Source organism: Humulus lupulus, chromosome 7 (assembly GCF_963169125.1).
Source record: "Humulus lupulus chromosome 7, drHumLupu1.1, whole genome shotgun sequence".
Classification (NCBI taxonomy): domain Eukaryota; kingdom Viridiplantae; phylum Streptophyta; class Magnoliopsida; order Rosales; family Cannabaceae; genus Humulus; species Humulus lupulus.
The window spans coordinates 31462016-31481492 of record NC_084799.1 but is presented as its reverse complement, the minus strand read 5'-3'; positions in this window follow the sequence as shown (position 1 = coordinate 31481492).

Genomic DNA, 19477 nt, shown 5'->3' with positions numbered 1-19477 from the left:
TTGATGAATGAATGGATGGCTTAATATGATTGAATGCATGGGAATGTTGAATCGTTAATTGTATGGTTTTTTTGGGTTAGGATTTGGTTATGATTAGATCATTGTGTAATCCATTAAAGGTCATAGGATTTATATAATTTTATTCGGTTATTGACACCATAAAATTGTAATTCCGATCACACAAAGTCAAAACGGAGCCCGGGATTCAGAATTCAGCCACCGTTCCTCCGAGGCCACCCTCTGAGCTGCTGCCGGGGACGTCGTACGGACCGTACAAGTGGGCCCTGGCAGCACCTTTCAGTGCCACATGTCCCCGTCTTGCTGGTCTAGAATTTTTTTATTTTTCTGAAATTAATTTGTTATTTTTTTTAATTTTTAAAATGTTAAATATCCTATTTATTAGAAATTCGATATTTAAATATTGAGATAATTTAGTTATCCTAACAAACTTTTTTGAATATCTTATTTTAAAATAACAAATTTTAATTAAGTTCATTTATGTTTTTCTAATTAAAAGTTGTTTTAATTAGAAGGAAAATAAAATAATGATTATTTAAAAGTTTTGTTTTAATTAATCAAGATAATTAGAAAATTGTTTTCTTATTATTATTATTATTATTATTATTATTATTATTATTATTATTATTATTATTATTATTCTCGATCAACGACACATATCCTACCGAAAGTAAAGTAAAGAAGCCCAATGGAGATCAAGGCGGTTTTATTTTATTTTATTTTAATTTTATAAAGAGGTTGTAAAATTAGAAATACCTAAAAGCACCCGGTTCAACATTTATTGTTTATTTATTTAAATAATTGTTTTCATGTGATTGATAACTGTTCATACATTTTGTGTCATACATAAAAAAACGCACACAGTCATTATCATGCATCTCATTGGTAGAAACATGATTATTAGGATTGTCCTATATGTTTATATGAATTGTTTTATGAAACCAATTGCATATAAATTTCTTAGTTTTATTCTTTGAAAACTTGGTAAAATATCACACCAGTTTTAAGTCTTTATGACTTCATTTCTTTAAACCAACTTTATTTTAAAATTGTTTTAGTAAAGTTTAGATGAACATAATTGGTAATTTTAAATTGGATATGGACCTAGAAACTTGCTTTCTTACCAATTTTAATTATGTTCATAAAGTTTAAAAAATCTATAATTAATTTGGAATTAATTAGGTTAAAAACACTTATTTCAAAATAGTGAGTGGGAGAGGGTTGATAACTCAACATAACCCGTGGTCTCCATTATTAATATAACACCGTGAGATATGAATAGCGCCTCGCGAAGGCTTTGTTTTCGTCCCCCTAAGGAAGGTGTCTAGACATGTCAATAGCAATGTTATATTTCTTACAAAGATATGAACTAATGATGTATTTTAGGTTTGACCGACCCTAAGGCGGCATGTCCTAAGTTAAGTCATGAACTCCGAAATAATGGGTTACACTCACAAAGTTATGATTAAGCTTTTGCAGTGGATAATCATAACTTGACCAAACTAAGCGGTACTTTAATGTTTAAAAGAGAAAATAATGAGTTATTTTAAGTTTTAAACCATAGAGATAAGAACGTCTTATAAATTCTCTAAGATTAATTTGACCAACTCTAAGGCGGTACTTTAATTGTTAGAAAGTTTTATCGTGGAAATTAAACTTTATTTTATGTGTTTTAATTATGCTCATGCAGCACGTTTAATTTCCGAAACTTTGATATTTATTTTTCTAAATATAATAATATTTGTATTTATTTATTTCGAGCAAAAATGTCTATTGGTGAATTACACACCGATGCTTTTCTCAAATCCTTGGTTTTTGAACCTGAAAATATGCAACACTGGTTTCGAGGCATGTTGACCATTTTCTCTTATAAAAAGATGATGTCAACCATTTGTGAAAAACCTCCAACAGAACCACCTTTGGCTACTAGCTATGAAGCAGAAGAAAAATATGCAAATTGGATGAAATCTGATCGCTTGGCACGTTATTGCATGCTTTCAACCATGTCTGACGAAAAAAATGAAAAATATATACACTATGACTCAGCACATGAGATGTGGCGAGCAATGACAGTGGAAGTCTTTGTTGAGTGTCATCGTTTATATCAAACGAAAAAAGGTAAATAAGATTTACATATATTTTTCAACTTTGAATAATAGATTCAAATACTATGAATATCAGATTCAAAATTTTTTGGATAGTAGATTCAAAAATATATGCCACTAATCTATTTTTCTTTTGTTTTTCCTTTCGCAGAATCAGAACCCTGAAAAGGAGGAAAAGACTGATGAGGATTTTGATAGCAAGCAAAGAGCTAGAGGAGTTGGAGAGTAGTTTTATTTATTAATTTTATTGTTAGTTGAACAATTTAAATTTCTTTATTTTGTTTTAGAAATTTTAGATTTCTTTAAACAAAGAAAACTAAAGTCTATAAATTTACTTTATTATTAGTAATTTTGATTATTAATGTTTAGAAAATTATTTCTATTTTTTGCATAATATTTATTTCTTTATTAATAAAGTAGTTATTATTTAAAGAAATTATCTATTTACTTGTTATGCAAATGCTCTGGGATAAACAAAGTTTACATATAATGAATGACAAATTTTTATAATTCTGAATTATTTAAAGCAGCTAATCCTATATCTATTAAACTGATTTCGATAGTGAGACATATCTGTAGCACTTGAGATTAGGCCATATTGGTCTAGGCAGAATAAATAGGCTTGTAAAGGATGGTCCTTTAAGAGAACTATCTGTTGGATCTCTCTCTGTTTGTGAATTCCGTCTAGAAGGCAAAATGACCAAGAGACCTTTCTCTGCTAAAGGTTCAAGAGCCACAAACCACTTCAACTAGTACATACGGATGTTGCGGTCCACTTAATGTACAACCAAGAGGAGGTTATGAATATTTCGTCACTTTCATTGATGATTATTCAAGATATAGTTACCTATACTTAATGCAAAGAAAATCTAAAACTTTTGGAAAGTTCAAAGAATTTCAAGCAGAAGCTGAAAAGCAATTAGGTAAATCACTAAAGCTCTTCGATCTGATCAAGGAGGAAAGTACTTGGATTTTGAATTCGAGGACCATCTATGTGGGCATGGCATTCAATCCCAACTCACAGCACCTGGAACGCCACAGTAAAATGGTGTTTCAAAAAGACGGAATAGAACGTTATTAGATATAGTTAGATCAATGACGAGTTTCTCATCATTACCACTGTCATTCTAGGGCTATGCAATTCAATGTATTCTATACACATTGAATGATGTTCCATCTAAGTCTATCCAAAAGACACCCATAGAATTATGGAATGTTTGTATACCTAGTTTACACCATTTTCAAATTTGGGGGTGTCCTGCACACGTACTTAAATGAAAAACCAGGAAGTTGGAATCACGCTATGAAGTGTGCATGTTTGTGGGATATTCCAAAGAGACTAGAGATGGAATTTTCTATAGTCCAAAAGAAAATAAAACATTTGTATCGACAAATGCAACTTTTCTTGAATATGACTATGTTAATAACCACAAACCTCGTAGAAAGGCTGTTCTAGAGGAGATGATCTCGAATGAAGTTGCAAAGTCACCAGCAACAACAAATGAGAAACGACCAGAGGAAATTGGTAGTTCTAGTCAGAATAGTAGAGAACCTCGTCGTAGTGGGAGGGTTAGTAAGCAACCCACACGCTATGAACACGAAGTTCAAATGCTTGTGTCTGACATAAACAATGACGATCCATTGCCATTTAAAGATGCAATGAATGATTCTGACAAGGAAAAATGGCAAGAAGCCATGAACCAAGAAATGGAATCGATGTATTCCAATTCTGTCTGGGTTCTTGAAGATCCACCTGAGAATATCAAACCCATTGGTTGCAAGTGGATATTCAAGAAGAAAAGAGGAGAGGATGGGAAAGTAGAGACTTTTAAAGCAAGGCTTGTAGCCAAATGTTACACACAGAAAGAAGGGGTTGACTATGAAGAAACCTTTTCTCCTATAGCCATGCTAAAATCCATTCGTATACTCTTGTTCATAGCTGCGTGCATGGATTACGAGACCTGGCAAATGGATGTCAAAACAACTTTTCTGAATGACTACCTTGACATAACCATTTACATGTCTCAAGCAGAAGGGTTCAAATTAAAAAGGTCAAGAACAAAGGGTTTACAAGCTTCTTAAGGACATTCATGGACTCAAACAAGCTTCTAGATCTTGGAATCTTAGATTTGACGACACAAGTTGTAAATCCTATAATTGGCATTTTTATAGAAATATCTTTTTTCTTAAAAGATAAATTGGTTGATTTAGTTGTTTCTTTTTTTTTTATAATATTCGGAAATGTTTGTTTCCCTTTATTATAATTTTCGAAATTGTTTGGTTTCCTTTATTGAAATTTTCGGAAATCCACTTTCCTTTTGTGTGAATTTTGGACAATAATGTGCTTCCTTATTTAGCCTATATTGTCTCATTTTGTTTATAAAGGAAACAAAGTATATTGCAAATATTCGGTACTTACCCAAAGTTGTTTTTGGATTATTTGTTGATATATTTTCGTGCAGCTCAAGGATTGCAATCAGGAAACTGGTTCTTAATGTCATTAATTGTTGCTTCCTTTTTGAGCTTGTTTTTTATCCGACACAGGTCTGAGTTGTCCCCACTGATATCGCATCTGTCGGATCAGCATTTTCTAAAAAAGGCAACTCTTCATCAATCAAGAATAACTACTGTGATTCTTGCCTTTATTAGAAGAATTCTTTCTCTGCCTTTGTGAGCACGAAAAAGACTCTATAAATAGGGCTCTAAAGGTAGTGAGAAAAGTGAACTCTTTGGTGCATTATTCGTGAGCTTTATTGTAATATTTGTGAGAGTTCCTCTTTGTATTCAAGATCATAAGTATTCATGTGATCTTGTAGATTATGTGTGTTTAGTTTTTAGTGGTGAGTTTATACCATGTTCATGAGTTAATACACATTGTAATTTGAATACAACATTTATAGTCTTCGGGAGAATATTTTTACAAGCCTTGCGTCGGGAGGATGCAAGCACTCGCTGGCCATTGAAGGGAGTTCAAGTGGTTGAGCGTTTCACTCAAAATCAGATTAGTGAAGAGAAGTACAACAAAGTTGCGGCAAATCTCAAGAGGGAGTCTTGTTTTGTTTAAGTCAATATTTTGTACTTGTGATTCTTTATTAATTGGTTTTATTCTCTGGGCGTGGCCCCAAGGAGTAGGTTATCCGAAACGGTTTCTGAACCTTGTAAAAATTCGCTGTGTTCTTTATTCTTTTGCACTGTCTTTTTATTGTGTTCAGTTTCTGTCGTGACAAGTTTGGTTTCTGTCCCGACAGAACTGTATTCTGTGTAAACAGTTAATTACCATTCCGAACTTTAATTAATTCACTTGGTTTAATTAATTTGGTAATTACTAAAAACAGAATTTTTCAAGTAAAACAATTGGTTTTTTGAACAAAATGTTGACGAATCTTGTGTCTATAAACAAATCAAAGATGGTATAGTAGTATTTCTCGTTCTTTACGTAAATGATATATTATTGTTAGATATGACGTAACATCATTATCAAGGTAAAGAACTGGTTAGCTGAACAATTCCAAATGTTAGATTTGGGAGAAGCCAAGTATGTTCTGGGCATTAAGATTCTTAGAGATAGACAGAACAAAAACTTTGGCACTGTCTCAAGCAACTTATATTGATAAGGTGCTAGAACGCTTTAATATGCAAAACTTCAAAAAGGGTGATATGCCAACCCGTTCTGGAGTATTCCTTTCCAAGGAGCAGTGTCCCAAAACACCTCAGGAAGAGGAAAACATGAGACAGTATCCCTATGCCTCAGCAGTAGGCAACCTAATGTATGCAATGTTATGTACTAGACCTGACATATGTTATGCAGTAAGGATAGTCAGCCGTTATCAATCCAATCCTAGATTGAGTCATTGGATTGCAGTGAAGAATATTCTCAAGTATCTTAGAAATACTAGAGATTATATGATTGTATATTCAGGTGGAGACCTGAACCCCACTGGTTACACTGATTCTGACTTTCAATTAAATAAAGAGAGTAGAAAGTCAACTTCTGGATCACTCTTGGAGGAGGAGCGGTAGTCTGGCAAAGTATTAACAAACCAGCATTGCAGACTCCACCATGGAAGCCGAGTATATAGCAGCTTGTGAAGCAGCTAAGGAGACAGTTTGGCTGAAAAAGTTCTACACGGATCTGGAAGTGGTTCTAGAAGTGGAGAAACCACTTGTTCTTTTAATGTGATAGCAGTGGAGCAGTGGCTAATTCTAAAGAACCAAGAAGCCACAAGAGGGGAAAGCATATAGAGTGCAAATACCACTCAGTCAGAGAAATCGTACATAGAGGAGATGTGTCCATTCTGAAAATCGCATCAGAACACAACCTGGTAGACCCATTTACGAAGACGCTTCCTGCAAAGCAATTCGAGGGTCATGTATGTAATATGGGATTGAGAGAAATGCCCTACTTGCTTTAAATACAAGTGGGAGATTGTTAGGAGTATGTCCTAAAAGCATGTAAAAAGACATTTATTATTTCGATGAATAAATAAATACAATGGTCTATTATTGTTATATTTAGATTATTAAATTATTGTTTGAATAATTTTGTAAATATCAAAAAAATTCCATATTCATTATTGAGGATGTGATCTTGTATTACTACGAGAGAATTAAGATCACATGAATGAATAAAAATAGTCAACAACAACAAATTGAAGTTATGGAATTCTTTAATTGGGGTTGTAAGTACGGTTTGCTGAGTATCATGTTGATACAAATAATCTAGATTCGAATTATTGATGTGGTAAGACATCTCAGTAAAGGTGCTTTATATAATATGATTATATATGACATGGACAGATATGAATAAAAGTCTTTATCCAAAAACCATTTAATAATAAAGACTTGTAATTCATATCATAACTGATGATCATTTATAGATCAACCTAAATCCTGAGTGTTCATGAACTCATTTTCATGTTTATTAAATCTTTTTATTCATTCGTTAAGGTCTCTTCATAGAATGAGGCTAATGACTTTTGTTTTGGAGATTTAATATCATGGATGACTGGGAACATGTATCAACAATACGGAATCCAATCTTTCCTAACGGATCGTATATTAGCTCCCATAAGGGTTAATTCTGGAACTAAATAATTTTGAGCTCAAATATATAATTAGATTATAGATTAATTATTCATTAGTGAATTAATGGTACTTAAGGAATAAGAAGTAAATTAGAAAGGTAAAATGGTAATTCTTCCATTCTAATTTATGAACTAATTAATTAGAGGGTTGAACTATTGTAAGATGGTTATATCAATGGACAACTTAAAATAAGATTTCTGTAGAAGTATATCTATAACATAAAGAGTTCAATTCTGAATTTATAGTAGAGAAATATCATAATTAATAAATTAACTATTATAATTAAAGAGTTTAATTATTTAGTTCAATTTATTGGAGCTTAATGTTATAGGTCCATGGTCCCAGAAATGGCTCAAACAAACACTGACAAAGTTAAATACAAAAATGGGCAAAAGGAATTATTTGATAAGTAAAATATTTTTCTATGCACTAAACATAATTATTGTATAATTATGTGTAATTCATTAATTATTTGATTTAACAAAAATATAATTAATTTTGAATTAATTTATTTTTGGGATTTTTGGTATTTAAATAATAAGTAAAATAATTGAGAATAAATTAATTATTTGATTTAATAAAAATATAATTAATTTTGAATTAATTTATTTTTGGGATTTTTGGTATTTAAATTATAAGAAAAATTGGGGAAAATCACATGTATTCCTTGGCATGTGGTACACGTGTAGCACAGTGCACAATCACTGTGCTACACACAAGAAGCTTCTAGAAGTTTCTTTGTTCCACAATTTTAGTTATTTAAATATTAAATAAATAATGAAATATTGTAATATGATTAAATTATTATTCTTTAAACAAAATCTGGTAACTGATTAGTTATTTTTAAATTGTTTTAAATAACTGATTAGTTATTTTTAAATTATTTTAAATAACTAATATTTTATTTTAATATATTGGATATATTAAATATAGGAGATCAGTTTTTCAGAGCGATACTTTTTAGTGATAGAAAATAGATCTTGAAATCCCCCTGAGAAAGAGAACAGTGATACAAGCATAGGTCACTGTTCTTAAAAAACTTAGGTCCAAACTTTATCAGATCTCATGTGTTGGGAACATCTGATAAATAGATTTTGCTTATTGTTTTGTATAGCGAGCCCACACTTGTTCTTTGTGTGTTGAGAACATTTTGGAAGATCTTGGTGTGAGATCTCAAGGATTTTTGCCGTTCAAAAAGATAGCAGCAAGGAAGGACTTGAGGTAATTTTCTATTCATCTCTTTGATTCAATATATATATGTATGTGAAGAAGTAGATCTAGAAATCTTGTGGGGTTAAATTAACAATTTTGATTGTTGTTCCGCTGCGTATAATCTCTGATTTGATCTATAAAAACCAATAGCTAGAGCGTTGGTCAAACCAAACGACATGACCAGAAACTCATAGTGCCCATACCTCGTTCGGAAGGTCGTCTTCGGTAAATCCTCGTCCTTGATCCTCAGCTGGTGATAACCAGATCGAAGATCAATCTTCGAGAATACTGTCTTTCCCTGCAGCTGATCAAACAAGTCGTCAATCCTTGGTAAAGGATATTTATTCTTGATAGTCAACTTGTTCAACTCTCTGTAGTGTATACACATTCTCAAAGTCCCGTCCTTCTTCTTCACAAACAACACTGGAGCACCCCATGGCGAGTAGCTAGGCCTGATAAACCCCAAATCCAGAAGCTCCTGCAACAGTATCTTCAATTCCTCCAGTTCTGCCGGTGCCATTCTATATGGTGCCCTTGACACTAGCTCTGTCCCTGGCGCTAACTCGATAACAAACTGAATCTCTCTATGTGGTGGCAATCCTGGTAAATCCTCAGGGAATACATCTAAGAACTCACAAACCAATCTGGTCTCCTCTGGCCTTGCTGACAAAACCCTAGTGGTATCCACCACACCATCTAGGAAACCCATACATCCTCCCTGTAATAAATCTCTGGCTCTCAGCGTTGATATCATGGGTACGCAAGGTCCATATACCGCTCCCACGAAAACAAAGGGATCCTCGCCCTCCGGCTCAATAGTCACCATCTTCTTTCTACAATCAATAGTAGCTCCATACCTGACCAGCCAATCCATCCCCAAAATCATGTCAAAGTCCTCCATACCCAACTCAATCAATTCTACTGATAACTCCCTACCATCAACCACTACTGGCAGTGCTCTAATTCACCTCCTAGAAACTACCAGTTCTCCTGTAGGCAATATAGTCCCAAACCCCGCAGTATAATACTCACTAGGTCTACACAGTCTATCAATCACCTTACTAGAAACAAATGAATGTGTAGCACCAGAGTCAATCAATATAATAAAAGGAGAGCCAGCACTAGAAAGCTGACCTATCACTACCGAGGGACTAGCCTCGGCCTCTGCCTGCGTCAGGGTGAACACTCGAGCTGGCGTCAAGTTGTCCACCTTCCCTGCTTCCCCTTTCTTCATTGTTGGGCAGTCTTTCTTGAGGTGTCCTACCACCCTGCACACATAACAAGCCTTAGCCCGACATTCGCCCTGATGGCGTCTTCTGCACCTTGTGCACTCAGGATAACTCCTCCATTCATCACAGCCTCCCTGACGGCCACCTTGAGTTAGGGGTGGCAATTTGGGTCACAACATGATGACATGACACGACACGACACGACACGATTAAGGTAAACACGAACACGACACATTTAATAATCGTGTTGTGTTCGTGTTTGAGTTTGAGTTTTTGACACGTTTAATAATCGTGTCGTGTTTGTGTTTACCTTAATCGTGTCGTGTCATAATCTTGACCCATTTAATAATCGTGTCATTTCATAATCGTGTGAGACATGATAACACGAATACTTTATATAGGTTTTATAATTTTTTTCGTATAGTTATGATTAATCGTGTCATAATCGTGTTATCGTGTTCGTGTCGTGTTGACCCGTTTAATAATCGTGTCGTGTCCGTAATTTTGACATGTTTAATAATCGTGTCGTGTTCGTGTTTACCTTAATCATGTCGTGTCATAATCGTGTCGACAAGAATCTAACACGTTTACACGAATTGCCACCCCTACCCTGAGTACCTCGACCTCTCCTATCAGGACCAGGAGTGGTCGAAGCATCAGGGGTTTTCCTCTTCAAATCACTAGGGCCTCTGCCCCTACCAGATCCGGAGTATGGAGGCACTGCCCTGCGGCCCTCTCGCCTTGCCGCACTCTCCCTCCAGATGTTGTTCTCCGCTTCCTCAGCGGTAATAGCCTTCTCAACAACTTGGGCATAAGTTGTCTGTTGGGGTTTTATGCCCTAATTAAAACCCAAATTCTTTGTAATCTCATTTTATTATCAATAAAAGAATAGAAATCATTTTTTGACTTGGTCAATCACTTTGCTCACATGTTTTATTTTCATGATTATTTATTTAATATAAACTTCTATTAAATCCCGAGCATATAGCTAATCTTATTTATAGTGACGTAATCACAGTGGAATATAAATATGATTATATGTTAAAAAATAAGTTAGTCCTAAGATTAGTCAGTGCACCGGATTTACACTGACTTGCCAATCTATGATATGATCTACTTACACATTACAGTGTTATGTTCTTTCCAGAACATTAGCAAAGTAGATAAGATCGGATGTATTTGTTACATCGGACAGGACCGATATTGACAGTTGATAAGATAAGTAAACATACCGTTATTATCTATTCTAGTCATATCATATAGTTGACCATAGGTCAATTCAATCTCAATTCTGAGTGGTTAGTATTCTAACTGATTGTATTATTTAAGTTCTTTGACTTGTTCGTTACCAGCTTACCCTACGGACTAGCCCATACTTACATCTTGGGAACTCGGTAGCATAATTGAGTGGGAGTGTTAATCATAGATATGAACATCTATAGCTTCTGATGAAGAAGTGAAACGATGGTTTCCTTTTAGTTTGGTTCAAGGTGTTAAATGATAGAGATCTCATTTCAGTAATTAAATTAGTTTACTGAAATATCATTTACAAGGAACTAAGTGTTTTAAGGATAAAATACAATGAGGGGTAAAACGGTATTTTAGTCCTATCTCATTGTAGACCGTCTATAGAGGATTGAGTGACAATTATGGTTGTAACAATGGATAATTAATAGCGTATCTATATTTTTTATAGAGCGTTCTATGAATTCAAGAGTGCAATTCCAAGTCTATAGTGGAGTCACGAGGAATTAATAAGTTAGTAAATTTATTTGTTAGATTTATGATAACTTATTGGAGCTTGATTTCATAGGCCCATGGTCCCCATTGTACCTTGGATAAAATCATCTAGATAGTCTCAATTAATTGATTTAATCATCAATTAGAATTATCAAAGTTGACCAGGTCAATTTTGGATAGTTTCACAGAGTTGTGTAATTTTGAGAAGAAAAGAGAAATTATGGCAGATTTATTAATTAAGATAAATTGGTATCTAAATTAATAAATAAATTTAAATCAAGGTTCAAATTATAAATAATTAATTTGATAAAGGATTTAAATAATTATTTAATTAATTAAATCAATAGAAAATAATACAGGCCTTGATTTTAAGTCCAATGGGCTTATAATCAAATGGGAAATTTCACGGGCCTATAGCCCATGATAATTTCGACCTAGGGCTTCAAAATGGCTGTTATTTTATTGATTTTTTAATTAAATTAAATGGCCTAATTGAGTCTATAAAAGGAGTGCTTATAGAGAAGTCAAAAAAAAAGGTTTTTGATAAGTCAGATTTTCTGATAGTTTTATATTCTCTCTAAACACAAGTCCTTTTCTAAGCCTCTTTGTATTTTCTCTTCTTCTCTCTATATCTATCTCATGTGTTGAGAATTTCCCACACTAGTCTAGGTGGTTCTAAGGATACATTGGAAGATCGTGAAGAAAATAGAAGATCGGTTCAGTTTCTTGATAATACTCTGCGACAGAAAGGATACAAGAGTTAGAGAAACTGAAGGAAGGACTCTTAATTCCGCTGCGTATACTGTAAGTATTATATTATTTGTTTCTCTTTGCATTCAATTTTAGAAACATGTTTTAGGCTATCTCATATTAATTTGTTTAATATTGGATATACATGAAAATAAATAAAGATCCTGTATAAGCTTTTTCCAACATTGTCCCCCCAGGAATTGTTGTAATCCTCACATCTCGGGTTATCACAGCATTAAGCCCCCTAATAAATATGTCTTGCCTAGCTGCATCAGTAGGCAAAAGATCCGGTGCAAAATTTGCAAGTCTGTCGAACTTCAAGGCATATTCTGTAACTGTCATATTGCCCTGAACCAATCCCACAAATCCATTAACCTTCGCTACCCTGATGGCAACATTGTAATACTTCTGGCTGAAAAAATCCTTAAATCCTTACCAACTCAAAGTAGTAACATCCCTGGTCTGTGATGCCACTTCCCACTAGATGCGGGCATCCTCTCTCAACATATATGCAGCACAAGCCACTTTGTCATGACCCTCTATCCTTATGAAATCCAGAATAGCAGTGACCATACTCATCCATTGTTCAGCCTTTAGTGGATCTAGTCATCCCTCAAAAGTTGGAGGATGTTGTTTCCTGAACCGCTCATGCAATGACTCCCATTTATTCCCAACCTCTACTGGCTTTACAACTGGTACCACTGCAGGTGGCACAATAAGGGCAGCACTTCCTGATGGAGCCTGCTGTCGTAGAATTCGTATCTGCTCATCCTGGCTCTGTAGCTGTGCTTGCATGTCTGCCATAATTTGCTGCTAGTTCTCAGGAGCTGGCGGAGGGGTCTGGCCCTAGTCATCATCCCTTGCCTCTGTCGGTAAGCCGTATAGATCGTCTTGGACACATAACTATCCAAGTTAATCTACAATCAACGACTCGACAGTCAGACTACGATGACAGGGTAATAATCCTTCCATAATCCGCCATTGGAACTCAATCATTCATAAACAATCAAGATATAACAGTTTATTCAAATATTCACTCACATACACAGCAATGCTAATAAGCACTCCTCGATATCATCACACATCAGTCAAGGGCCAGGCCCTATCAGTATCTCATGCTCCCTATTAATCAATCAGATAGCAGCATTCGTATTTTTTTCCATTAATTTATGCATATAAACACGCATACACAATTACCAAACCCTGAGTCGAGCTTGTCTTTAGTGGCGAATGTACATGTCCAGCCAGTCTTCAGGAACCCTTAAACCTAGGACGCTCTGATACCAAGTTGTAACGCCCTGGGTAGCCAAGACAATTACACTGTGTGTTTATAAAGATGCAAGACTTGTTAATCAAGTCATTTAGTTAGATCGTGTTACTGAAATTATAATTGAACTAGGGTTAAAATATTTTAGTAAAAAAAGATACATTTCATTTAAAAAAAACATTTCGTATATGGGATCCCAAAAGAAATAGAGTCTAAAAGATAGTTTACAAAAAAATTCCAAATTATATATAACTATTGGCCTCTCTAAGAGCAAAATAGACATTTAAGGTTCTCCTGTCCTGTACCACTCCTTGGCCGTGGAGACCGATCAGCTGACTATGTATATTCAGCCTCAAAGCTCTCCAACTCAAGACTGATCCACCTTTGCCCTTGCCTTTTCCTGCACCACGTAGCACCCCTGAACCAAGGCCCAGCAAGAAAGATATAATGCATAGCATAAGAGACAACCAACAGACAGATAAATCACAAATCATTAATCAGATATACAACAGGTCATATTGCTCACATAAATAATGACACTGACCTACAAGCCAATAATCAGTTATTCAAATAACAAACTCATCACAATCAATAGTTTAAAAAACAATAAATATATCACACCAAAATCCAGGGTCGACGCCCTTAGGCCGCACCCTCTGATTGTCCCACTGACTCTGGCTCGCTTAGATCGAGCTCAGTGATTATGTACTTAACCTCAGCTACCAATGGCCGAGCCGCGTCCTGTGCGCAAATATTGACTCCGGTACTCTTAGGCCGTTTATCACATGTCCCCATGGCATAATACCATCTCATGACATCACAAATAAATATAAGGAACTCTTAGTCCCAACATAATCACATAACCAGGTGCAGTTTCTTACCTTTGATTCCGAGCACTCTGTTAAAAGAAACGATCCTTGAGCATGATCCCGTCCAATTCCTAGTGTACACCTAGTCACAAATGTAACATAGTACCCTCATTAACATTCAATTCCATAACCTAACCTCGGGACCAATCCCGAGCCCTCGGGAAGCCCAATTCCACTAAACGGGGTGGTGGAATTGACCCTCGAGCCCCCAAGCAAAAACCCTAAGAAAAATACCCAAAACCCTCTTCTGAAGGCAGGGTAGCGCTACAACGGCACAAGGTGGGGGCTACAACGCTACAAACAGAAGCAAAAACGCCCCCCAGAACCAAGCATAGCGCTGTAGCGCTCTAAGGCTAGCGCTACAGCGCTACAAATAGCACCATCAGTCCTCAACATATATGCAGCACAAGTCACTCTGTCATGACCCTCTATCCTCATGAAATCCAGAATAGCAGTGACCATACTCATCCATTGTTCAACCTTTAGTGGATCTGGTCCAAACTCTTTAAGCTTTACCTTAATTGAACTTTAATTCCATCAGAACTTCCTAGCTTCACCAAGGACCCAAGTTCCAAGCCCTAGCCTAAGCCCCCTCTGAATTATAGCTTCAAATTCCAGAAGAAATGGTGAAGGGAGTGGAAACCATGAGAGAGAATAGGATATAGGTTAGGAACTCTGTTTTTTTTTTCCTTCTTCTTTTCTTTTCTTTTTCTTTCCTTCAACTTCTCACATATTCTACAAATCCCACTAAGGCTAAATGGCAGAATAACACTTATCCTCTTTTAATAATCCAAAAGACCATTTTGCCTTCCCATTAAAACCTAAGTCTTTAAACATTCCAAGGGCATTTTGGTCATTTGCTCCCGATTCCCGCTAATTCCTCAAGTGTCCCTAATAATTACCGCTTACATCCCGACACCTAACTAATCACCAACTATTTTTCTCAATGTCAAATAGTCTCAATATATTTCCCAAATTCCCAGAAATACCCCCAGGCTCCCCCGAGCCGGGTATAAATCCCCACTGTGACTTTTTCGCTAAACCGCTCACTAGGATCACCTCGAGTCACAAGCTGCAAATATATCCACATAATAATGTGGTCTCAACAATTTATCGCAAATAATTATATTTATGCCCTCAGCGGGCCAAAATTATAAATATGCCCCTATAAGCTAAGCAGGGCCTACATGCATACTAATACTCATAGTCATGCATCTCATATATCCATATAATCATATAAGCATGTTTATCACATAATCATGCATTTAATCATTTAAATCACACATAAACCAATTATGCCCTCCCGACACATTAATCAAGGCCCTTAAGCCTCCAATTCGCAAGGGGCTAGGATTGGCGTCGTATTGGAGGCACCCTCTGGGTTACAGAATAAGGAAGCATATGGTTAGAAGAACACACCACGAATAACAAAGCCGAATATGAAGCCCTGGTCTATGGACTAGAATTGGCATGAAGCATGGGCATCAAGCGACTACGAGTCAGAGGAGATTCGAAACTAATGATAGAGCAAGTGGCTGGAAATTTCGACACTAAGGCACCCCACCTGACCAACCTATTAGAAAAAGTATCTACATTAAAGTCCAATTCCAACAGTTCGAGCTCGTACAAATACCCAGGAAGCTAAATCAGAAGGAAGATGCCCTCGCAAAGAAAGCCTTTGTGGGGGAATGTTCATGACAGGTCCTCCATTTATTGGTTCAGGTAGGGGTGGAGGCCCCAGTGATCAAAAAAGGAAGGTTCCTGACACCTTCCCAGCTCCAGGCCCTGACAGGCGACCACGAGGTATTACAATGGGTCATTAGGGTGGCAGTGAGGCCTGGAAGACTTATCCAGAGTGCCCTAGGTGCAAGAGACGCCATTTAGGGGAGTGTAGGGAAAATGCTTCCTTCTTATGTGGGGTAATGGGACATTTCAAGAAAGACTGCCCAAAAGCAAGAAAGGAAGAACCCAGAAAGGCGAACAGCTCGGCCCAGCTCGAGTGTTCGCATTCACTCAAGCAGAAGCTGAGGCTTCACCCTCAGTAGTTATAGGTCAACTTCTTAGTGCTGGAATCCCTTATACTGTTTTTATTGATTCTGGTGCTACCCATTCTTTTGTTGCTAGTAGAATTATTGATAGACTATGTAGACCATGTAATTATTATGTTGTGGGGTTCGGGACCTTATTACCCTCTAAAGAGTTAGTAGTATCCAGGAGATGGGTCAGATCTTTGCCAGTGATAGTGGAAGGCAGAGAGTTGTCACTGGATTTGATAGAGTTAGTTATGACTGACTTTGACATGATTCTGGGTGTTGATTGGTTAGTGAAGTATGTGGAGACCATAGATTGCAGAAGGAAGATGGTCACCTTTGAGTCTGAAGGTGAGGATCCTTTTGTGTTTGTTGGTACTGTGGATGGACCCCGTATACCTATGATATCTATTTTGAGAGCTAGAGAACTATTGCAAGGAGGTTGCATAGGATTCTTAGCCAGTGTGGTTGATACCACTTAGGTCATGCTAGTGAGACCAGAAGACTCTAGACTAGTCTATGATTTTCTGGATGTGTTTCCAGAAGATTTACCAGGGTTCCCACCACACAGAGAGATTGAATTTGTGATAAAACTAGCACCAAGGACGGAGCCAGTGTTTAGAGCACCTTACAAAATGGTCTTAGAAGAATTAAAAGAATTGAAAGTACAGTTGCAAGAGCTGTTGTATTTGGGTTTTATCAGACCTAGTTTCTCACCTTGGGGTGCACCAATTCTGTTTGTGAAAAAGAAGGATGGTTATATAAGGATGTATATTGATTATAGAGAACTGAATTAGTTAACAATTAAGAACAAGTATCCTCTTCCAATGATAGATGATCTGTTTGATCAATTGCAAGGGAAAAAGTTATTCTCAGAGATACACCTTCGTTTTGGTTAGCATCAATGAGGGTCAAGGAGGGAGACATACCAAAGACTGCTTTTCACACTAGGTATGGGCATTATGAGTTCTTGGTCATGTATTTTTTATTAACTAATGCCCCAGCTGCTTTTATGGATTTGATGAACAGAGTGTTCAAGGATTATTTGGACCAGTTTGTGATCATCTTCATTGATGATATTCTGATTTATTCTCAGTCAGAGTCAGAGCATGAGCAACATCTGAGGTTGGTTCTACAGAGACTGAGGGAGCACAAATTGTTTGCAAGGTTCAAGAACTGTGAGTTCTGGTTATCTCAGGTATCTTTCCTTGGGCACATTGTCAGTAAGGAGGGGATTAAAGTAGATCCAACCAAGATTGAGGCGGTCAGAGATTGGCCATGGCCAAAGAATGCTTCAGAGGTGAGAAGTTTCCTTGGATTGGCAGGTTATTACAGACATTTCGTTGAAGGATTCTCAAAGATTGCCACTTCATTGACTGAGCTAACACACAAGAATCAGAAGTTTGTATGGTCAGACAGGTGTGAGAACAGCTTCTAGGAACTAAAGCAGAGTTTGATTACAGCTCCAGTTCTGAGTCTTCCAACAGATCAAGAGAAGTTTGTGATATACTGTGATGCCTCACATCAGGGTTTGGGTTGTGTTTTGATGTAGTCAGGGAAGGTAATTGCTTATGTCAGCTGAAGGAGTATGAACAGAGATACCCCACTCATGATTTAGAGTTAGCGGTTGTGGTCTTTGCATTAAAGGTATGAAGGCATTACCTTTATGGGGAGAAGTGTGAGATCTACACTGAACACAAGAGCCTGAAGTATTTCTTCACGCAGAAAGACCTGAATATGAGACAAAGGTGTTGGCTAGAGTTAGTAAAAGATTATGACTATGAGATCTTGTATCATCCAGGAAAGGCCAATGTGGTAACTGATGCTTTAAGCCGAAAGGGTCCGGGACAAATTTATAGTGCGAGGCTGATAGCTAGAGAGTTAGCAGAAGATATGACCAGAGCTGGTATAGAGTTGATGGTGGGCCAGTTAGCCAATATTACGCTACAGTCTACACTATTGGAAAGAATCAAGGAGGGTAAGTTGGGTGATCCACAGCTGATCAAGATCAGAGAGGATGTTTTGGCTGGAGTATCTAGAGATTATACAGTGTCTGATTTAGGCTTGTTAAGGTACAAGGGTCGGATATGTGTTTCGTTAGACACTGCTATGAGATGGGAGATTCTGGATGAATCTTATACCACTCCTTATTCTTTACATCCAAGCATCACGAAGATGTATCAAGATGTGAGATCATTGTATTGGTGGCCTGGGATGAAGAAGGATGTAGTGGAGTATGTGGCTAAGTGCTTAACATGTCAATAATTCAAGCCTGAGCATCAGAGGCCAGCAAAGTTATTGCAGCCTCTAGATATCCCAGAGTGGAAATGGAAGGACATCACGATGGATTTCGTGGTGGGATTACCCATGACTATTGGTCAACATGATTCAATATGGGTTATTATGAATCGCTATACCAAGTCAGCTCACTTCTTACCAGTGAGGACTACTTATATAGTTGACCAGTATGCAGATCTCTATGTGAGAGAAATCGTGCGCCTCCATGGAGCACCGAGGTCGATCGTGTCAGATCGAGACCCTACTTTCACCTCCAAGTTTTGGGGAAGTTTACAAAAGGCCATGGGAACACAGTTAAAGTTCAGTACTACTATCATCCTCAGACATATGGACAATCTGAGAGGACAATCCAGATTTTAGAAAACATGCTGCGAGCATGTGTGCTGGACTTTGGTGGATCATGGAGTAAGTATCTACCTTTGATAGAGTTTTCCTACAACAGTTATCAGTCTACCAATTGGGTGGCACCTTATGAGATGCTGTATGGTAGGAAATGCAGATCTTCCATTCATTGGGATGAGATAGGGGAAAGAAGATACTTGGGTCCTGAGGCTGTTTAGAGGACCAGTGAGGCCATTGAGAAGATTAGAGCTCGGATGCTTGCTTCTCAAAGTAGACAGAAAAGTTATGCAGATCCCAAGTGCAGGAATGTGGAGTTCCAAGTGGGAGACTATGTCTTCCTTAGAGTCTCGCCATGGAAAGGGGTGAGAAGATTTGGGAAGAAGGGCAAGTTGAGCCCTAGATTTGTAGGTCTATTTGAGATCCTGGAGATAATTGGTCAGGTGGCTTATAGGTTGGCCTTACCACCGGCATTGTCTGCCGTGCATAACGTATTTCATGTTTCAGCTCTTCGAAGGTATGTATCTGATGTAAC